Source organism: Heterodontus francisci, chromosome 14 (assembly GCF_036365525.1).
Source record: "Heterodontus francisci isolate sHetFra1 chromosome 14, sHetFra1.hap1, whole genome shotgun sequence".
Taxonomy (NCBI): Eukaryota; Metazoa; Chordata; class Chondrichthyes; order Heterodontiformes; family Heterodontidae; genus Heterodontus; species Heterodontus francisci.
Genome location: NC_090384.1, coordinates 90,512,644 through 90,536,410, shown reverse-complemented (window position 1 = coordinate 90,536,410; position 23,767 = coordinate 90,512,644). Strand labels below are relative to the sequence as shown.

The 23,767-nt window shown below is 40.7% G+C and overlaps 1 protein-coding gene and 1 long non-coding RNA gene across 4 annotated transcripts in view; one reads left to right on the top strand and one right to left on the bottom strand.

Annotated features, from left to right (window-relative positions):
• Window positions 1-23,767, top strand: part of LOC137377146 (neuron navigator 2-like) — a 984,055-nt gene that overhangs the window by 332,882 nt on the left and 627,406 nt on the right. The window lies entirely within an intron of this gene.
• On the bottom strand, window positions 1,187-22,254 carry LOC137377339 (uncharacterized). 2 transcript variants are annotated; one of them, XR_010976395.1, is made up of 2 exons: window positions 22,143-22,254; window positions 1,187-1,292 (listed from the first exon to the last, which is right to left on the bottom strand). It is a non-coding gene; the product is annotated as an uncharacterized lncRNA (long non-coding RNA). The 2 variants fall into 2 exon arrangements; XR_010976396.1 differs by lacking the exon at window positions 22,143-22,254 and adding an exon at window positions 18,972-19,086.

Sequence of the window (23,767 nt, the reverse complement as noted above, 5' to 3'; positions counted from 1 at the left end):
GATTATAAAGTCAGATGATAAATAAGCAGTGACAGACATTTAAGGCAATATTTCATAATTCTCAACCAAGATATGTTACATTGAGAAAGAATGACTGACTAAGGAAGTTAAGGATGGTATCAAATTGAAAGGAAAGACATATAATGTTGTGAAAATTAGCCAGAAGATTTGGAAAATTTTAGAAACCAGCAAAGGATGACTAAAAAAAAGAAAAAAATAGATTATGATAGTAAACTACCAAGAAACATAAAAAAGAGACAGTAAGAGCTTCTACAATTATGTAAAAAGGAAGAGAGTAGCTCAAGTAAACATTGGTCCCTTAGAGGATGAGAGTGGAGAATTAATAATGGGAAACAAGGATTTGATAGACTTTGAGCAAATATTTTGTATCTGTCAGAAAGCAGGAAACTGTAGGCCATTTAGCCTAACATCTGTCAATGGAAAAATGTTGGAATCCATGTTTAAGGAAGTAATGGCAAGACATTTAGAAAATCATATTACAATCAAGCAGAGTCAACATGAATTTATGAAAGAGAAATCGTGCTTGACAAATTTATTAAAGTTCTTTTAGGATGTAACAAGCAGGGTGGGTAAAGGGGAACCTGTAGATGTGGTGTCCTTGGATTTCCAAAAAGCATTCGATAAGGTGTCACACAAAAGGTCTTGCACAACATTGTAGGAGTTAGGGATCATATTCTGCAGTGCATTTGACTTCCTCTGGCTGCACTTGTCCTTCGAACCATCAGTCCTGGACCTCTGATAGTTCCCTTACCATAACCAATCCATAGTATTATGAATTATCAGCAGTACAGAACTTACACAATGATCCACAGAAAAACTAAGGAAATATAAAATGCACACCAATGCATCTTCTTTGACCAAACAGCAATTAATGGCACAAACACCGGTGTGATCAGCCTTGAAGCTGTTTGATTTGGTATTACATCCTCAATGTTCTGCAAAAAAAATGAACAATGTACTAGAACTAAAATAGTATGTAAATTTATTTCTTCGTTTTTAAAGTAGTTGTACAGACAGGTCCGATAAATCAAGGATACTGAAGATGACATTGAATGCCATTTTAATTCCACTCACAAATGACTTCCATTAAATCAAGAGTGAAAAGGTCATTTCTGAGTTATGCATTCAACCCTCGTTTAGTGGAATGAACATGCTCTTTAACAACTTCACGTCCTTTATGTGTCCATATATTTGTTTGGCCGAGAGGGCTGCTCATGGTCCTTTGATATTACAGTCTCGGCCTGCAGCTACTCTTGAATGGACTGCTTCAGCTGTAAACAAAGCATACGATACATTTCAGATTGTAACCTTAAGCTACAAAAAGGATGTGCAACATTTGAGTATGTAGTATTTTTGGAGGAAAGCTTGGGAGTGGGGAGGCTCATCGTATACCTGATTAATCATTTTTACTTTATTGTCTGTCTCCTGTTTAACTAATCATCATAGCTTATAAGTCTTGTAACTTTGAATAGATCATTTATAAATTTATGTTTATTATGATGCTCAGTAAAATCATGGAATAGTTACAACACAGAAGGAGGTCATTTGGCTTGTCAAGTCTGTTTCGGCTCTCTTTAAGAGCAATTTAGCCAGTCCTACGGTTCAACTTTTTGATGCCGTTTAGCGATGTAATAATAGCAAATGAAGAAATGTAATTCTGTAATTATGGATTTGGTATTACACATCAAAACTTTATCACTAGTTTTCTTTTTTCAAGGGTGTTTTAATTAGCTCCAGATTCCCTATCTTCAGATCTCCTCTGTGTCACACATTATTTAAGAAGTTGGGAAAGTAAGTTTTTTCACAGGCCCGTGCTGCTTGGTAATTGGCTGCTTGCAGGCACCTCAGCATTGCCTGCAATTGACTGTCTCTGGTACAAAGGTACATTGGAGCTCAAGCATGGCATGCTAAATGACCATTCATTAATAGTTTTTTAAAAAACGTGTTTAATAGATAAGGCTGGTTTAATGCTTAGGCAACAAGAGAAACTAGAATGAGCGTGACCAAGATGATTTGCCCCGTCTCGGGACAGTTTCTCTCCTTGTCCCTCCCAAGTGTTCACCAGTGCTTAATGTTGCTGAGTGAGCTTGTTGTCAGCCTGTTCAATAGTAGGGAGTAATACCCCAGCAAAAGGAAATGGAAGTGTTGGAGAAGTTGCAAAAACGTTTTACAAAGTTGATATAAGAACTGAGAGATTATAACTATCAGGAAAGATTGAACAGGCTGGGGCTCTTTGCTCTTGAAAAGAGAAGGCTGCAGGGTGACAAATAGAGGTATTTAAAATTATGAAGGAGTTTGATGGGGTAGTCATAGAGAAGATATTTCCATTTGTGGGGTGGAGTCCACAACTAGGGGCTATTATAACAGAGCCACTAATCAATCCAATAGGAAATTTAGGAGAAACTCTTTTCCAAAGAGTGGTTAGAATGTGGAACTTGCTACCATATGGAGTAGTTGAGACAAATAGCATAGTTGCCTTTAAGGGAAAGCTAGATAAGTACAGGAGGGAGAAAGGAATAGAAGGAAATGGAGTCATGGGTAGATGATGTAGGGTTGGAGGAGGCTCTAGTGTGGCATAAGCACTGGCATAGACTGGTTAGGCTGAATGGCCTGTTTCTGTGCTGTAAATTCTATGTGATCCTAACCATGTCTGCCATCCATAGTGCCCTTTTCCAGCAGTGATGATAATATGGCTGATTCAATTCCATCCCCCTCCTCAAAGTAGTGATGATGATAGCAAGTTTAGTACTGTCACCAGTATGTGGGTGAGTTTTACTAACTGCCCACACCAGGGATCAAACCCAAGAGTTATTTTCTTTCTTGCTCAAGGGCACATGAAACCTCGTGTTTATTCACCGAGTGAGTGGGAGTTCAGCATTATTTATCTTGGGTCCCATAACAGCTTTTTGAAAAGGAAAACATTTTCCTTCTCACGTTGCATTTTAACCCAGGTTACAGGTGGACCAAGAGTGCCTCCACTTGATGTCAAATCCATTTGTTAATAATATGATTTTTTTTTAAACACAAGTTAAGCAAATGAATTTTTTTTTGCTGCTTAGTATAATATGGTAAAGTATTCCAGGGTTAGGGTTAGGGTTAGTAGCCTGAATCAGTTACTAGTAACCTTAGATTGAGAAAAATAATTTTCTAAATTGAATTTATATTTTATAAGCCATCAGTGAGTATTAATTTTATGCTTCTCCACTCTGAATGCTGAAAGTTTCATTGAAGAACTTTCAAGTACATTAATGCACACTTCTTGGAGCAGAAGAATCACTATATATGGGCAGGAGCTTTTTTTTTGCACTTAGTAAATATTGACAGCCTAAAATTGTGCACCATTGTTTGCATCTTAAATTCTGTTGCTTAAATTATTGCTCTTTTTGAACGAGTCCATTAAATCATGTCATAAGTTGAACAGATACTGCAGGGAACATGGCAAATGGTTAGTGTGTGACATTGTCAGTGCAACCACCCTGACACTTCTCCGCTCCTGGCTTTCAGTTTCCGTGCTGTCAAACCGACCCTATTGATTTGATGTGGCTGTTTCTACCAACACCTGTGAAAGGCCTGAAAAGGCCAGCAAATTCATTTTCTAGTCCTCAAAAAGCATGAGTGAGAATGCATGGTCAAGCTCAGAGTTTGGTGGTTAATGCCACCTTTATTCATAGCAAAAGAAAGAAAGACTTGCATTTATATAGCGCCTTTCATAACCACTGGATTTCCCAAAGTGCTTTACAGCCAATGAAGTACTTTTGAAGTGTAGTTACTGTTGTAATGTAGGAAACGTAGCAGTCAGTTTGCGCACAGCAAGCTCTCACAAACAGCAATGTGATAACCTGACAATCTGTTTTTGTGCTGTTGATTTGAGGGATAAACCAGGGCTCTGGGGAGAACTCCCCTGCTCTTCTTTGAAATAGTGCCATGGGATCTTTTATGCCCACTTGAGAGAGCAAATGGAGGTTTAACGTCTCATCTGAAAGAGTGCACCTCCGACGTTGCAGAACTCCTTTGATGTACTGCACTGGTGTGTCAACCTAGATTGTTGTGCTCAAGTGCTGGAGTGAGACTTGAAGCCACAACCTTCTGAGAAGCTGATTTGTTTACATTTGTAGTTTGTTACAGGCTTTAAAGATACTGATGGATGGCAAATTGCAAATATAAACAATTTTTATCATATTCGCCAGTTTGTGGTTGGTTGATATCAAAGTGACTATTGATCATAGTGCTGAGTGCAATGTGAAGGCAGAATTGGAGAGCTTGTTAAGGAACACTTGATAACTGTATGCCGTGGGGAATACGAGGAAATGAGCTTTCCTGATACATTCCCATGTGGTGAGTTCTTTATCTCAGCCTAGCCATCTGGAAGGATTATGAGCAAAGGTGGAACATAGCGACTGCTGGTTCAAGAGCATGTTGACGAAGATCTGGAAAATGGCGTTATCCTCCCTGACATATTAGTTGTGGAATGGTACTTGCAAGTGGGGGAACCTAATGATGTAATTGAGTTTAAAAAAGGTTACAAAGGTGGAAGGAAAAGAGGAACTGTTGCAACTGACATTTCTGGGAGGTCTGGATGAGCATAGGATCAGTAATCTTGTTTAGCCAGATCCCCACCTCAAAGGTATTTGCTTAAATTTGTACGTCTTTGAATCTGATTTTCAAAATCCTTTGTTGTTTATTTAACTTCAGCCACCCAATGTGGCTCTGGCAAACAATCAGCATACTTCTGGCTGACTGACTTGTCTAAAGAGACTCCTGGCAGAGTATTAGGTCTGGGATTCGCACGCTTTTTCCATCCCTATTGAAATGCTTGAGATACTTAACCATACATAGAAAATTAAATGAGCATTATTCCTTAACCATTAAAGGATGAAGAGCACAACACTTGGGATGGTAGCATTAAACATTGACTTTTAAAATCTGTTTCTATGCTGATAGCCAGAAATCTCCTCAAAAATCTATCACGAATCTTGATTAAAAGTTTTGAATATAAAAAAAATTAAAAAACTAGTTTGCTAAAAGTTCCTGAGGAAGTTTCCAAATATACTTCTGTGTAGCCTTTCAAAACAATTCCAGTACAAAAACCAGAGCATAATCTATCACAATTTGTTTTTGTTCAATATGAAAGTGAATTTATAAATGTCCTTTTTCAGTTTTACCATTCAATATAAATGGAAGTAAATAGCTTTATTTAGCAGGAATACAGCTTGAAGTGCTGTGAATGGTGCTTAATACTCATTCTTTTCCCACTCCTCCCTCGCACTACCACCACCTTCTGTTGCCGATGACAGATTTTCTCCAGCATCTATTGTAAAGAAACAAGGAATGGGGATAATACTTTGCATAATACTAGCATCTTACTTGGGCATGGTATTGCTTTTGGTGAGTTTGCTAATTGATTTAATTCATACTCTGTATAATCAAATTCATTAAATAATTTGACTACACAATTGACTGTTTTATTGTAGAATTCAGAGAGAATGAGCACATTATCCAGGCTAACACTACAGTGAAGTACTGAGGAAATGATGACATGAGTTTCTTTGTGCTATCTTTAAGGAACACGATAAGGTACGTGGATTCCAGTTCCTTGAAGATCTCTAGATGGTTTATTAACAGCTAAACTAGGACATACAATACAGAGCAAACTATATACAGAACCTTTGCCCAGGGTGTTGCTATGCAGAATGACTATGGCTTCTAGTCACATCACTACATCCAGGTACTGAGCTCATTCGCATGTAGAGTTCTTAAAGGAACCTCACTCTTAAAGCGATCATACAACCAATGCTGCCTTGTCGGAGGTGCAATTTTTCAGATTAGAGGCTATTAAACCAAGATCAAGATCCATTGGCACTATTCCAAATAAAAGCAGGGTGTTCTCCCCAGTGTTCTGCTCAATATTTATCCCTCAACCACCATCACTAAAACAGATTATCTGGTCATTACCTCATGGTTGTTTGTGGGACCTTGCTGTGCTCAAATTGGCTACCATAATTCCTGACATTACAACAGTGACCAGATGTCAAAAAGTAGGCCATTGCTGTAAAGTTACTTTGTGATGTATTGAGGTTGTAAAAGGCACTGTCTGAATGCAAGTCTTCTTTATTAAAAGAGGGAGAGCAGTAACATGTATTTTGCCATAAGTACACCTTTATTAGCTTGGAAATGTTAGATCACGTTGCCCAGTAAAGATGACTTATTTCAGACTGGAGTATTTCCTTATTTGTCCATCTGGGAGTAATGGATTTTGCTGAGTCCAGATTGACTTTGTGTCTCTCTCGCTGATGATCCCATCAATTATTACAGCTGCTGAGCGTGAGGAAATTTGCTTTGAATAAATTGCGTATTTTGTTGATGTCTGACTTGCATAAAGGTTGTTAAGCTATCGTGACTGGATACTGTGGAAAAGTGAAGGAAACTGTCTTGTTTCAGTGACTTGCAGCTTTTAGTTGTCAACTAAAGATTGCCACTGACAAAATCCATAAAGGTGTCTTTGGGTGAACTAGTCCTTCCTCTTGCTCCCTCTCGATCTTCCCCTGCCCCCACTTCTCTAAAATTAATGAATAATTTGGATGCTGAAAATAACTAATAGAAAAAAAGAACATTTGGGAAACATTAATTAAAGTGAATCTTATGAAAAACACCAACAGTGCTGCCAAAAATTGTTTGTTGCATCTCAGACCAGCAGAGTATATAGTCTCCAGAGTTTTCTCTCTCAAGAACTTGAAATGAATTTAATTTGTCTTTCATTCAAAGATTACATTCAAACTTATCCCTTCACTACGATTGCCTGTTATAAGCCATCATTCCAAATGATATCTTGCATTGTCAGTAAATAAGAGACGTTCAATTAGCTAGCAGTGAGATAAAATTGGAAATATTGTGTACTATCTAATATACAAGAGCTCAATGGTGATAATTAAGGGCTGATGTCAAATCAATGCAGAGGCATGCACTAAGCTTTTGAGAGGGGTAGTTAAATGCAACAGATGTGTGCTTGGACTTGCTCACTTTAATGTGTTTGTCGTCTGCTGAAAAAGGCAGAGGTGGGGGTAATAGGTACTGATTGATAATTCAAAAGTTATTTACATAAGTAGATATGTTAAGGCTAAAGAAATCAAGCCTCAGCATGAGACATTTATATGGTGCACTGAATTTCTGGGACAGCTAACCCCAAAAATTCTGGGAACAGACTTGCCCAGGGAAAATGTGCATGGTACTTAATGCTGATCTGCTGTATCTTGAACTTTATCAATACGGTTTTCATATATTTAACCAGAATTCAGCTGCTCTTATAGCAACCCCCTCAAAGTGCTCAAACAGGAACAAGTGTCTCGCAGGACACTTCTACAGGAGCATAGTACTCTAGATTCATTGCGGATGGTTTAGCAGCAACAGCTCGGGCAGTTTGAAAGCCACAGGCCCAAATTCAAAGTCACAATATAATCATTTTTCATCATTAGTCAGATTATATTGTATCTTTTCCACAGCAAATGTCTTGGTAGTATAGGTTCTGCTTGTATGGATTTGAATCAAATTTAGGCATGGGGATGTTGAGAGTCTCTCTTCTTGACAGTCTTAAGAGTCCTAATTAAAATGACTGTGGACATTTACAGGTCAGTTCTCAGCATGAAATCGCACGTCATTTCTTTAGAAAATCCTCTGTGTAACAAGTAATAGTGGTATTCTTCCCTGAATCATTTAAATTCTAGTTTAATCTTACAATGGTGTTTGACCTCTGCTACCCCAACTAAGAAATGGTAGCAGGAAGATAATTCTAAATGGAAGATTTGTACAGATATGGTGGAATTCTCCAGGGATGCTGCCCCAGCCACCGGGAGACACAATTTCTAAGTATAAGTAGCTCCCTTAAAACTTCTGCTGCCAAAATAAACAAATTTGTACTGTTAGTACTGTACATGCTCTGCTTAGGTCTTTAAGGATTAAGCAGTATAATTATAACTTGAATCTGCTAGCATTTCATTCTAATTTGTGTCTACTTGGAAGTCTCCTTAAAATAGAGCACTTGAATGAATAATTATACCAATTACTGCCCAGTGTGACTGTCTTGATTTTAGCTGACTGATTTTATTAAAAGGTGTGAGCTTGGAGTATTGTTGGTGGAAGTCTTGAATTAGGAAGCAAAATTTTAATGCTGGCTGCTTTACACATCCATGTTTTAGCATAAGGGAAATTGTAATGCTGTATTAATCTATTAATTTTCATTGGTAGTTGCACATTTTTATCTTTTCATTTATGTGCCCTAAATGATGTATCATTTACACCATAAAGATTAATGAAATTAATGGTAAATAGTACACAAATTTAGTGTTACTCTTTAGCCTAGCAGCAGCAAAGCTCATGATGTAATGTATGAATCATTGATGGTTAGAGATGCTGTGTCTTGTCCATTTAGAACAGTGTAATCTGTGAAACAGCCCAATTGTTTCCATAGCAATGGCGTCTCAACGTGCAACCTAATCCTTGGCAGTTTTAACATAATTTCTAGAAAATCTGAAGGCTTCAGCAGTACCACTTAAATGTTTATAAACCTGTTTTTCTTGCTTGCAAGAGAGAACAGTGGAATGATTTATTGCCCTGAATAGCTGAATCCAATCTTGAAAGAATTGGCTCCAAATATATTGCTGTTATTCATCAGATTGTGCTTACTGAATGAATATATGTGTATTCCCCCCCCCTCGCACCATCTTCACCCCGCACCCCCTTCCCCTGCACCCCCCCCCCCACCCCCTCCCTCTACCCCTCCCCCTTGCATCCCCTCCTCCCACCGGCACCATCCTACACCTGTGTAGGGGCCCCAACAACCCCACTGCCTTGTGGGCGTCTCGGGAGAGACCAAGGCTAAGGGAGTAAACCCTAACAGAAAATCCGGAGCGGAACCCCGTAGGCGGTCATGTGTCACCTTTGGCATGTTTCCGGCAGTTCCTGCAGCCATACTGGTGCCAAACGTCGTGTCCTGCACTCCTTTGGACCCCACCAGAAAGGCCGAGAGGGGGGTTTTGACGACTGGGCAACTCTCAACCTCCATAAATTTGCCCAGGCATGCGCCATGGAGAGGTCACTCCATAGTTGCCTCACAGCGACTGAAACAACACGGAAGGCAGCAGTTACAAATTTCTCTGCAGCACCTGTGGAAGAGCCTGTTACTCCAGAATTGGCCTTTATAGCCACTCCAGGCGCTGCTTCACAAACCACTGACCACCTCCAGGCGCCCATCCATTGTCTCTCGAGATAAGGAGGCCCAAAAGAAATATGTGTATTAAAACACTGCCCCAAGCATTCAGTTATATTAATTCTACACTTAAAAGTCTGCTATATCTTAGGTAAATTGAAGTAATGGAACTCATTTATAGCTGTTGTTGGTTTCCTACTGTGAACCGTTTCTTGTGCAGAGGAAAGGTTTTACACTTTATTTAGAATATGCTTCCCAAATAGTGAATATTTTAATTGTAGATGATTCTTATATTGATAACTTTCCTACAAATATACAGTAATTCCAAGATCCTAATGTGTAAAATGATCTGCCCAAAGCAGTAAGAATCTAGCTAATGGAAGACTAATAATATTGCATTTACACTGGGGTTATTTACAAATGAACTGAGCATTCATAATTCATAGTGTAATGCATTGGTGGGATACTGTCTATTCCTTCTGGCTACTTGACAATTTTGGTACAAACCAGTGTAATAAAGAAAATCTTCTGTGCTTCTTGTAACTAATTCTTCATATCTCAAAAATACAGAGTGACCCCAAAATCCCTGGATAACAAAGATTTTAAAAAATTCTTTCATGGATTGTGAGCATTGCTGGCGAGGCCAGTATTTATTGCTCATCCCTAATTGCCCTTGAGAAGGTGGTGCTAAGCTATACTTTTTAACTGAACGCTGGAGTGTATGAACTGGGTACATTGGCTTGCCCAAATTTCCCTCTTCATTCTGTAAGTGAAGTGTTTTATTTCTGCATGGTACGTCCTCAAACAGCCTGAGATCAGAAACTTGAGGTTCAGAAAATCATACATCCCATTTAGTGATGTGGCTTATGAATGCATTGCATCTTGTAATATTTGCTTCTGTATATCCCAGAAATATCATATCAATATTTAGTTATGTATTAACTTATTTGCAGGTTTATAGGTTGAGAAAAATCCTATTGTTATTGCATGCGACAACTGCAGATCACAAACTCTCTTAGTTTAGCACAATTCCTTTGTTGATCACACATGTTTTGTGGCCAATGAGCCATATCATTTGTAGATATTTTTCCCAATGAGAAACATTAATCTAAAACATTATTATATAGAAATTTAGGAAGAGGAGGAGACCATTTAGCCCCTTAATCCAGTTCCGTCGTCTGTGAGATCATGGCAAAAATGTGACCTAACTCCATATACCACAGTTACGTCTTTATATTGTTTTTCTGGTTCCCAGATGTTGGAAAGAATCACACATTAAACTTGGAAAAGGCTGGAGTCAGTCTGTTTATTACAGCACCATGCTGTCTGCTGTAGAACCTGATTCAACTGATTCTTGTGTTACACATAACATGACTCCCCAGTGCAGCTGTGAATGTGGCCCCCACTGGAACACTTACACATACCAACGAGTTCCTAGCAAATTAGTTCCTAACACTTTACAGATAGCATAACAATATATAACACCCACCTTTTCCCCAAATCCCTTCATACCTTTAACAAAAATCGATCAATACTAGATTTCAAGTTAACAATTGACCTAGTATTGACTGCCGTTTGCAAAAGAGAGTTCCAAACTCCTACCATCCTTTGTATGTAGAAGTGTTTCCTAACTTCACACCTGAAAGGTCTTTTCCCCAGTCCTAGATTCACTGACCAGTGGAAATAGTTTCTCTGTTTCTAGCCTATTAGTTCCCCTTAATATCTTGAAAGCTTTGATCAAATCACCCCCTAACCTTCCAAATTCCAGGGAATAAAACCCTTGTTTGTGTAATCTCTTCTCAGAATTTGACCCTGAGGGATTATTCTGGTAAATCTACGCTGCTATCCCTTCAAAGCCAAAATATCCTTCCAAAGGTTTGATGTGCAGAGTTATGCACTCTACTCCAGTTGTGACCTAATTGGGGCTTCGCACAATTAAAGCATGACTTCTACCCCCTTGTATTCTAGCCCTCTAGATATAAAGGCCAGCATTCCATTAACCTTTTTGACTATTTTCTGTACCTATGTATGATATTTTAATGATTTATGTACATGGACCCCCAGTGCTTCTAATTTTTTATTTTATTTATTATGTTATTCTTTCAGAATTCCTTTTTAAATGTTCAACTCCTTGGACTACTGTACCGTGGCAATTTAATCATTGCCCGTAGTTGTTGCCTCACTTGTTCTGTTGAACAGGTCAGCCACAAAAATGCTCCCAGTCCTCCACTGATATTGCATGTGGAATAGTCTTTTCTGCTCCAACCGCAACCCTTTTTATTGCCTCTGCTTGATTCTACTTTTGGTAATGGGAATTCATCATGTTTCAGAGAAAAGTTCTATTCAAACGGCAATTGGTTTTCTGTTTAAATTTAATAGTCTAAAGTGTCATCTAGTTTACTTGGCCTGATGTGATGAAATCGTATAAATGGTCTATATTAGAAAATGACGCTTTTGAGTAACAGATCAGCCTGAGAATAAATGCAAATCTCACACAGTAGCTGCATGTTACAATATCCTTTCACATCATTGTGTGTATTTTTTAAGTGCTTTCAACCAGCTGTCAAGCACCCTCTTGTTGAATTCAGATCAAAAAAGAAGTTTTGTTTTGGTGCTACTCCTGTTACGACCCAGTGAAAGAGGTCTAGGGGTTCCCTTTCAGCCTTCACCTGGTCTTACTGTAACAGGGTTTAATTTTAAACCGACCGTGTTTTTAACACCCCTTGGTGAATCCTTGTTCAACCAGGCAAAGAAGCCAGCACAAACAGGTTTCCTTAGGTTTAAAGAAAATAAATTTGAAATTTATTCTTCTTTGGCCTCCTTATCTCGAGAGACAATGGATATGCGCCTGGAGGTGGTCAGTGGTTATCAAACTTGAACTTAAACTCTAATTTTGTTGATGCCTAGGGATACATGGCACACCCACGCCAGCATGCATACGCGATACACACTTGCAAATAGAGACAGAAAAGAGCAGAAGAAAAATAAAGTAGAAAAGTTTGAGTCAGTATCTGAAGAGTTTTTGTTACGGTTCTTCAAGATCACTGTACAGTCCTTGATTGTAGGTAGATCTTGCTCATCATTGGGGCCCAGTCTTCTTAAACCTTGTTCGCTATAGGAGACTTTTCTCTCTTAGCATTCATGTGTTTTCAGTGGATTCAGAGGCTTGTGAAAAAGAGATGGGAGCAGACAGGAGAGATTTTCTCAATCCAGGAGCAAACAGTCTTTTTTTGAGTTCAAATTGTTTGTACAATTCAGAGAAACCCAGGCTGCCAATCAGGTTGGTCATGTGACTGACTGGTCTGACCATGTCTTGGAATACAGCGGTTTCTGGAATGCTCCTCTTACACACAATACTTAGTGATCAAGGTCCATTGTGGGTTGAGTGTGTCAGGGAATGGGCCTTTGTCTTTCCAATCACCGTCTGTTAATATGCAAATGCCTTTTCCAGCCACGGCTGATCTGTTTAACAAATTCTTTCTTCACTCCAGTAATAGTTTAAAATCAATGTTCGTGACAAAATTAATGTGCCTCATTCTTGGTTGGTGGGGGCCTTTCATGACACTTCCACACCCAGCGGAATGAAATGTGATTTGAGAAACGGTGCATTTCATTAAAAGGTTCGAGAGAAAATATAAGATACAGAAAAAAATCCATGCATTTCTCTCATTCATTCACAAATCCGAAAACTTATTAAAATGGCCCCTTTTTTAGCATCCCAATAAACATATGGTTCTTTTTTGGGGAAGTTTCTCTTCTGTTTGCCCATTTCCATGACTACCTCGGGTCTTTGTTCCGGCTCAGGTAATTTTTTTTCCCCCAGGAGAGTCAGTAGTGGGTGCGTCTATCCTTCAGTGATTTGGTGAGTCATGCAAAAGCTTTTGCTTTTAGGGGGATGATGGCTTTCTTTTTGCTGACTGCGGGGGAGGATTCTTTGCTAATCTCCCCTTTGTCCCAAAGGACTCTCCTGCCTGCAGGTATTTGTGCAGACTCTATTGCACTCCCCTGTGGAACTTTGACTAGGTGAGACATCACCTTCCTGGTTTCTCTGCCCCCTAGAGTTCTTCCTTTGCCTCTGCAGGTTCCTGTAAATACCGTTATCAATTCTGGTGGGCTGCTTCCAGTGTCTGCATTTACATAGGAGAATGTGGGGTCTAACGTTTCACATTTATCGGGGTTGTCTGACTGGACAGTACGTGTTTTCATCCGGGATTCCTTTCGGACTTCCTTTAACCTGACGTCTTGGTCACCTTTTCCCCTTCCTTGTCGAACCTTTTGCCAGCCTTGTGCCTGCCTGTCCTCGTTTGTTCTCGGCAGGGGTCCCTTACAGTTCACCAACCCTCTGCTGGAGGGTCCTCCTAACACCGGTACAGGACTTAGAGGTGCAGGTTTCACTGCAGGCTGGGGTTTCCCCTCAACCTGGCACATGTGGCAACTCCTGCAGTACTCCACCACTTCTTTGTGGAGTTTTGGCCAGTCAAACTGCTGTCTTATGCGGGATTAGTTGAGTTAGTTTTAACAATTTTTAACCCAGCCCTGAATTATGCTCTTCCTTTCACTGGGGTTACTCTGTCACAGCCTAGTTAACTCAAGCCACTTCAACTCTCTCTCTTCACATTCTTTCTGGAATATTCTTTCTCTCTCTCTCTCTCTCTCTCTCGTTCCTTCTCCTGTCTTTCTTTTTCTTCACATTCCTTCTGGAAGGCTCTTTCTTTCTCCCTCTCCTGCCTCGCTCTCTCTTTGCTGTCTCTCCCTTTCACTTTCTCCTTCCCTGTCTTCTAATTCAAGTTTCCTTTGTTCTATTTGTATCTTTGCTAGCGGTACCCTGTTTTGGTCTACTTCTAACACTGTTTCTGCTTCTTCAGCTTCAAGGGATAAATGGTTGGCCACTAGTCTTAGGTGTTCAGACTTCCTAGCCTTGCCACGTACAGTAATCCCACACTGCTCAGCCATTTTCTTCAACTCCTCCATTATCAGTGCTTTTAACTTATCGCTGGCTTGGGGAGCTACTAGTTTCAGTTGGAGACATGTTAATATTCAAGCACACACAACCACAAGAAAACCTGTATTGAAATCTTTACTCTTTTTTGATTGGGAACAATTTGGCTTCCCTCTTCCAATTTATCTCATTTGTCTGTGGGTCAATTCCAGACGCTAGGACCCAAATTTCTGTTATGACCCGGTGAGAAAGAGGTCTACAGTTCCCTTTCAGCCTTCACCTGGTCTTACCATAAGAGGGTTTAATTTTAAACATGCTGTTTTTAGCTCCCACTTGGTGAATCCTTTTTCTCTGCTTTCCAACTACAAGGCAAAGAAACCAGCACAAACAGGTTTCCTTAGGTGTAAAGAAAAGAAGGTTGGAATTCATTAAACTTGAACTTAAACTCTAATTCGGTTGACGCCTAGGAATACATGACGTGCCCACGCTAGCATGCATATGTGATACACACATACAAATAGATGCAGAAAAGAGCAGAAGAACGATAAAGTGGAAAAGTTTGAGGCAATATCTGAAAAGATTTTGTTACGGTTTTTCGAGCTTACTGTCGAGTCCTTGATTGTAGGTAGATCTTACTTTTTGTTGGGGCCCTGTATTCTTCTTAAACCTTGTTCGCTGTAGGAGACTTTTCTCTCTTAGGGTTCATGTGTCTTCAGTGGATTCAGAGGCTTGTGAGAAAGGAATGAGAGCAGAATGGAGAGATCGTTTCAATACAGGAGCAAACAATCTTTTTCTGAGTTCAAATTGTTTGCACAATTCATAAAACCCAGATTACCAAGCAGGTTAGTCATGTGACTGACTGGTCTGACCACGTCTTGGATTACAGCAGTCTCTGGAATGCCCCTTTTACACACAATACCTGGTGATCAAGGTCCATTGAGGTTGAATGTGTCTGGGAATGGTCCTTTGCCTTCCAATCACCGTCTGTTAATATGCAAATATCTTTTCCAGCCATGGCTGATCTGTTTAACAAGTCCTTTCTTCACTCCAGTAACAGTTTAAAATCAATGTTCGTGACTAAATTAATGTACCTCATTCTTGGCAGGTGGGAGCCTAGCATTACACTCCTTTTGAGAACCCTTGAATACAACTTTCTTTCTTCACTTCAGGCGCACTAGAATATTGTCAGCATGTGGTGCTTGACAAAACAGCCAACTCAATTGGCAACCCACCCACCACCTTAAACATGCACTCCTTCCACCACAGGCACACTGTGGCAGCAGTGCATACCATCTGCAAGATGCACTGCAGCAATTCGCCAAGTCTTCTTCAATGGCACTTCCCAAACCCACGATCTCCACCAACTAGAAGGACAAGGGCAGAAAGTGCATGGGAACACCACTACTTCCAAGTTCCCCTTGAAGCCACACACCATTCTGACTTAGAAATGTATCATCATTTCTGCACAGTCGCTGGGTCAAAGTTCTGGAACTCCCTGCCTAACAACATTGTGGGAGTACTTTCACTCGATGAACTGCAGCAATTCAATAAGGCGGCCCATCACCACCTTCTCGAGAACAATTAAGGATGACCAATAAATGGTGGCCTTGTCAAGATGCCCACGTCCTGTGAATGAATAAACTAAAAAAACTTGCAAAAGTGAAATTTAAATGACTCTTTTTGTAAGCATTTAGAAGTGACAGGTAGGTTTGTGAATGGGGAAAGGGGATCTAATAGTACAAGACTGTGTTGCACTTGCATTCCAGTCTTTCCCTTTATGCACAAAGCTAATGGTCTAGGCTTCACAGTTGTGCCACAGAGAGCCGCAAAGCAGATCTTGTGTTGGTGACGGATCGTAAGTTGTGCAGGACAGCACATCAGAGGCTGAGCTGGATTTGCAGCTTCCCTGAGTTTTAGATTTTATTTCAAACCATAAATGTGATTTGTAATACATTTTTATTAACCTTGTTGTAACTTCTTGCCTCATTGTTTGCAATGTATTCTTCTGGATTCTCATGTGTGCTGCAGATCTCTTCAATTTACCATAGCACAGTTTATTTAAATGTTAACCCTAGAGAGAACAGAAGATAGGGATCACCGGTGAGATATTTTCGGAATGTGAGAATCTTATCTGAATTTCAGACATGGGTCACTGAAGACATATGTTTGTTGTGAATGAATATTTATGCAATGGGATTCTTTTAACAGTTTTTGGAATCTTCATTGCTGATGAAAATAGTTGATGGTTGGGTCGGGTATAATGTAAATTTGCATTCTGAAGTTGATCAGACTTTATTTACTTTTGAACTAATTTGGAAGTAACTGGCTGCTTCTTAATATGGACCATTCTTGGGTTCCATTACTGGAGGCAGTCACGTGCTAATTTGGATATGTTGTTAAAGCTTGCATTACCAGGGTATGGTAGCATAGTGATTATGGTACTGGATTAGAAACCCAGAGTTTACAAATTCAAATTCCACTGGGGCAGGTTGTGAAGTTGAATTCAATAAATCTGGTCACTTGTGTGCTGTCACCAGAATGAAAGCTGCAAGATTTTTGTAAAAAAATCCAATTGGTTCACTAATCTTACTAAACCTGATTTTGGCCTACATGTAACTTCAGTCCCCATACTGTATAATTAACTATTAGTGTCATCGCGGTAATTAGAGATGGGTAATCAACACTGCCTTCTCAGTGTTGGGTACGTCTTGAGAATGATGAAAAATGTATACACAGGTTGGTGTTAAACTCTTTTTTTCCCCATATTTTGTACCATCTTATTTAATGCTGCATATCAGCTATGCACCATTATTTCTTTTGATATTTGATCCACAATTCATTAAAGTTGTGACTCGATAAATGCTTTTTAAGCCATATAATTGGAACTCAATAGTGAGATAAATTTCACTGCAGTCTTCATTTTGCACAAAGCTGAATTAAAGTTGCTATATTTTGGAAGTGGGTTTCTTTCAAGCCCACTTCTCCACAGATGATTGAATTTAATATGTATTTGTGTAGAATCTTAGTTTCACCCAGGATTAGTTTGAAATGTTTTTAAGGTTGAAAGCTAATATTGTTGGCTATAGGTGTGGGGCTGGCTGCTGAAAGTTGTCTCCCTCCACTTGTTTTAAACGCAGTGAAATTTTTTAGGAACTTCCCTTCAGTTTTTTCCCTTTGTGTGCTTGCATGCAAAGTAATTTACCCCGCAACAGAATATTCATTTTACAACATGGCAAGAGATTTGTATTTGCAAATTTTCTTGTGGATCTAATTATAAGATTAGATGCAAAAGATTTAGAACGGAGATCAGAGGGATGTGAAGCTGTGGAATGCAGTACCAGAACTGATAATTGAAGCAGAGACCGTAGATTAGATAGGTGGTTGAAGGAAAGAGGGATAAAGAGATATGGGAACAATGCAGGCATTTGGGATTAGAACTGCTGCTTATGTGAAGGACATGCACCAATGTGGTCTGGTGGGCCCAATAACCTACTACTTTGTTGTAACTTCTATGTAATTCTACCTTTTGGGTGCGAACTTGGAGAACCTTCTGATCTTTAGCCCTTAATCAGAAGCAGTAGTTGACATTTGTACTCTCAATCAACCAAACACCCTCTGGAGATGGGTTTGCTCGTCTCGATTAGGATTATCTGGAGAAGGATAAACAAGCAAGGGTGACGAGTACCTGAGCATCTCAGGAGCTTAATTTGTAGAATTTTTGGAAATGTGCTGTCACCCTGATTGAAACAAAATAACAGATACAGGGTGCTGAGCTTAGAGGGCTGCTAAATGTAAAAATAACCACATTACTGGAAAGGAGCATTGTAGTGAATTTTGTTAAAAACCTTTTCTGCATGTGGTCTGCTGACTCACAAAAGGGGAATGAGATATCAAGAAAATAGCCTCTCCTATGAGAACCTCAATATAAGCTCCATATTGAAGTCTGTAATGTGCATTAGTGAGAATCTGGACCATTCTGTACCCCCTTCACTTCACACACAAAACAATTGCATTCATTTTTGAGCAGAGTTATGTAATTTTTTCTTATGCTGAACTTAATCGTATGTTACATATTTCTGCAAACGCGACATGAAATCGTGTGACATTGATCACAAGTCGTGGGAGTCAGTTGCCAGCGTTCGCCAGAGCTGGCGGGCAGCCATAAAGACAGGGCTAAATTGTGGCGAGTCGAAGAGACTTAGTAGTTGGCAGGAAAAAAGACAGAGGCGCAAGGGGAGAGCCAACTGTGCAACAGCCCCAACAAACAAATTTCTCTGCAGCACCTGTGGAAGAGCCCGTCACTCCAGAATTGGCCTTTATAGCCACTCCAGGCGCTGCTTCACAAACCACTGACCACCTCCAGGCGCGTATCCATTGTCTCTCGAGATAAGGAGGCCCAAAAGAAAAAAGAAAGAACATATTTCTACACAGCACAATGTTTTGCATTTTACCACACAACCTAGAAGGATCTTAGTCTGTGAACGGCCTTCCCACCCTGCCACCAATTGAGGCCCTTAACTGGGTAATTAACCCCCAATTAAGGGCCTCTTCCCACCACAGCTGCAATTACCTGTGCGGCAGGCGGCCCTATCGCCACACAGGAAGCACAGCACAAAAAATCATGCGGGCTGCGACCCAGCTCTGGGGTGGAGGGGGGGGGGGGGTGCGCGTGGAGGGGAGGGTCCCTTGTTCAAAGGCAATGTCTGAAAGAGGGACCCAGCACAGGGAAGTGCTGTCCCGCTGAGGGCCATCCCCCTGCCCTTGCTGCTGACAACTCCCCCACCCCGCAAGACCCCTCCTGCCCTGACTTACCTTCAGCCTGGCTCCAGTGCCGTTCCTTGGTGTCTGGTAGCTGCAGCTACAGCAGCAGCCACCTCCTCCGCAGTGGCGCTGCAGCTGCTGGCCTCTGATTGGCCGGCAGCTCTGCAAGGCCTGGACTTCTGCCGACGGGGTCCTAAATCTGATGGAAAGCCCGCCGCTGTCCAGTTCAGTGCCTGATTGCCACTAAATTCAGTGGGCATTCTGTAAAAGAGACGATGTAGGAATCTCAGCATCGGTTTGCCCTGACGTCAAGAACCCTGCTGCCAGTATAATATTCCCCTCCCCAATCTGCATTTGGTTCAAAACTCTGTGCAGTAATCCACTATTGCTGATCCATCTGATTATTTCTAATTATATACTTAATCATTTTTTTGCTTATGGGATTTAAATGAGTGGTTTCAATTATCTATAAGCAAGCCGTGAAAGGAACCATTTCTACTCATTCTCCTGTGAAATGGAAACTTTTCTTCCAACTTAAGAAATTGGATTAAATTGCTTTAATTACAGTATGTCTCACAATCATCCCAATTCATTCTTTGCTATAACTAAGAAATGCTGCTTTCTAAAGCACCGTATGTGTTTTACTGAAGTATGCATACAACTATTTAGGATTAAAATTGTCTTTCATGTTCTGAAAGCCCACAGCATGGAAATTCCCATTGGCTTTTAGTGAGTTAAGAAATAGTCTTGGCAAATGTGGGTATTAGTCGTTCAAGTGGACTTAATACTGGGATTGTGCCTGCTTCATTGCTTATTGATGCTAAACTTGATGTGTATATCTTGGGCAGGATTTTCCCTGTGGGCTTCCGAACCCTGCCATCATGTTCAAATGGGGGTCAGAAGCCAGCAATATGTGGGGAATAGTTACCCGGCTGTGATATTCCCCAGATTGCCAATTAATGGCCGGGTGTGCAGTGGGTTGGTGCTGGGGTGGGCTAGCCATCCAATTAGGGATGTTGGGTGGGCTTTCGAAGCTGGGGGGGGACGGGTGTGGGGGGTGAATATGAGGCCATCCTCCACTCGGAAGAAGCAGCAGGCTTCCTTTTCAGGTGAGTGAGGGAGAGGGTGTCTCTCCAACCTTTTAGCTTTAAATAAAAAATTGGTCTCATTATGGAAGGGGAACCCCTCCATAGGGCAACCTGCAGCTGAAGCTAGGCAGGCAGGGAGGGCCTCTAAGCCTGACTGAAGTTCTGGCCTACTACCGGCCTGCTGCCAGGAGGCTGCTTCCAGGCAGCTACACTGTGTCCCGATGCCTCTCAGAACCTGGAGGCCGACTGGAAAATTCCTCCGACATTAGACCCTAATAGGCCTTTACAAGGTCAATTGGCTACCCATCACTTAGAAAGATGGCCTGAGGGCGGGATGGAGCCAGGAAACCGGCACACTGGCTGGTGGTGCAAAATTACATACCCGCCCACCTCCATGCTTGCCCCCATTGGGGCCTAAAAATTCAACAGAGTGTGTCTCCCTGAAGGAGATAAACTTTCATTCCTGTTGGTTCCCAGCGCATGTAGATTAATTCCATTATGGTGCCTAATCTAGTTTCTAAATGGCTCAAAGGGGCCTACTAACTCTGTAATCCTACCTGATATTAATTTAAGTGCTATTCTGCATGCTCCTGATGTATTAATTTTTAACTATTGGGAGAGAGAGCTCTGCACATGGACATGTGGGCAGGATTAAAAAAGAAAGTAAAAAACAAACTTACATTGACACGGCGTCTTTCACAACCTATAGAATCGTAGAATGATGATAGAACAGAAGGAGGTCATTCCCCAGCTTCTCCAATCCATCCATGTAACTGAAATCCTTCATTCCTGGAACTATTCTCGTAAATCTTTTCTGCCCCCTCTCCAATGCCTTCATATCCTTCCTAATGTGCGGTGCCCAGAATTGGACACAATACTCCAGTTGAGGCTGAGCCAGTGTTTTATAAAGGTTCATCTTAACTTCCTTGCTTTTGCACTCTATGCCCCTATTTATAAAGCCCAAGATCCCAGATGCCTTTTAAATCACTTTCTCAACCTACCCTGCCACCTTCAGCAATTTGTGCAAATATACCCCCAGGTCTCCCTGCTCCTGCACCCCCTTTAGAATTGCACCCTTTACTTAATATTGCCTCTCCTCATTTTTCCTACCAAAATACATCACTTCATACTTCTCTGCATTAAATTTCATCTGCCACTTGTCTGCACATTCCACCAGCCTGTCTTTGTCCTCTTGAAATCTATCCTTATCCTCCTTACAATTTGCAATACCATTTTGTGTCGTCTGCTAACTTTGAAATTGTGCCCCTTGCACCCAAGTCCAGATCATTCATGTACATGAAGAAAAGCAGTGGTCCTGGTACCAAACCCGGGCAACCCCACATCCCATGAAAGAATAAAAAAAATTGGCCCTATCCCTCCTCTTACTTCTTTGGCCTCCTTGTCTTGGGAGACAATGGGTAAGCGCCTGCTGGTGGAAAGTGGTTTGTGGAGCAGCGCCTGGAGTGGCTATAAAGGCCAATACTAGAGTGACAGACTCTTCCACAGGTGCTGCAGATAAAATTGGTTGTCAGGGCTGTTTCGCAGTTGGCTCTCCCCTTGCACTTCTGTCTTTTTTCCTGCCAACTGCTTAGTCTCTTCGACTCGCCACACTTTAGCCCCGCCTTTATGGCTGCCCGCCAGCTCTGGTGATCCCTGGCAACTGACTCCCGTGACTTGTGATCAATGTCACAGGGCTTCATGTTGCGTTTGCAGACTCTTACTACTCTTTTTCTATTTATAGGCCGACAGAAAACTTTGATTTTCCTTTTATATTGGCTGCCAGTCTCATACTCTTTCTTTGCTGCTCATATTTGTTCATTTCTCTGCAAGAATTGAAAGCAACAACCCAAACTTTTAGTTTGTTTTCAACCAAGAATTACAAGAGAACAAATTGATGATTCACTCAAAAGATTGTTATGCTTAATGGTGCTAGTTTATTTGTACACACGATTACATATCTAAAATGATTACAAAAAGTGATTGCAGATTTAAAATGTTGAGGAAAGAAAATAATCATTAAAAAAAACAGCTGCTTTGTTACTTTACTCCCAGCAAATGAATGCTTCAACAGTTGTTAGTCTACTCACAGCAAGTAAATTTTTCAACAATATCTAGCAATAGAATGTTCACATACGTTACCAGCTAATCATACAACCATCCAAGGTGGCTATTCCCATTGATTATAACTTCTGTTCCCGGTTATAAGCCGGACTTCTTCTCCTTGAACTCAGTTGACAGCAGTGCTGGTCTCTCGCCCCTGCAGTGAAGTCTCCAATACGTTCAACCTTTTATACTCTTGTTCAGGGGATGGGGTTAGTTTATTATGTTGACAGGCCACACTATCCTATGAAGCTTCTTTTTAAAAGCATTTACCCTATTATATTCTGAGCTCTTTGTTTAAACCATAATTTGAATCCATCCAGAAAACGGTCCATCTTTCTTGCACTTTCTCTAGTGATCTTCCATTATGTGAAGCCCCTTGTAGTCAGTTTTCCAGAAAAAGATGTTTGTATGTTGTTGGAACACGGTGCTTCATCTTATCTAGGTCCAAGGTTTAGTCTTTCTAAACTGAAGCACTAGTGTCTCTGGCTGGCTGGTATTATTTTTGTTGCTTCCTTGATAGTATTTGTTTTTGTCTCTTGGCTTAGTTCAGCAAGTTTTATTTTAAAAGACTGACAAACCAGCATTTTTTCCATCAGCACTATTTCTAGCTTCCTAAGGCAAGCTGATTGAATGTCAGGCTTAAAAATTATGTCAAAAAGTTTTTTGCCCTAGATCTCCTCTGAATTTTCTATGTTGAATCTCATTCTCACTTGTATTATCAACCTAACATCTGCCATACACACCCTTTTTCTGCTTCATCTTACTCTCTATCTATTTCATCATCCAGGGAGCTCTGGCTTTGCTTACCCAGCTTTTCCTCTCTTTAAAGGCAGCCCATTGTTTTGTTACAGCTCTGCCTGCCAATCTCTGATTTCAATTTACCTGGACCAGATCTGTTGTCACTCCACAGAAATTGGCGCTCCTCCAATTAAGTATTTTTACCCTAGATTATTCCTTGTCCTTTTTCATAGCTAACCTAAACCTTATGGTATGATCACTGTTCCCTAAATGTTCCCCTATTGACACTTGATCCACTTGCCCCACATCATTCCCCAGAACCAGATTCAGCAATGCCTCCTTCCTCATTGGGCCACAAACATAGTGATCTCAAAAATTCTCCTGAACACACTTCTCTGCCCTTTACACTATTATTATTCCAGTTTATATTAGGATAATTCAAGTCCTCCATTATCAATACTCTATAATTTTTGGACCTCTGTAATTTATTTTATTCTTTCATGGGATGTGAGCATCGTTGGCAAGGCCAGCATTTGTTGCCAAACCCTAATTGCCCTTCACAACTGAGTGGCATGCCATGCCATTTCAGTGGGCTGGTAATTGCTGTGGGTCTGGAGTCACATGTAGGCCAGACCAGGTAAGGACAGCAGATTTCCTTCCCTAAAGGACATTAGTGAACCAGATGGGTTTTTACGACAATCAATAGTAGTTTCATGCCACTATTACTGAGATTAGCTTTCAATTTCAGATGTTTTTATTCATTAATTGAACTTATTAATTCAGTAAATTTAAATTCCACCAGCTGCCATGTTGGGATTTGAACCTGTGTCCCCAGGGCAAAGGCCTGGGCCTCTGGATTACTAGTTCAGTGACATTAGCACTTCGCCAATGTCTCCCTGCAAACTTGCTCCTTTATAT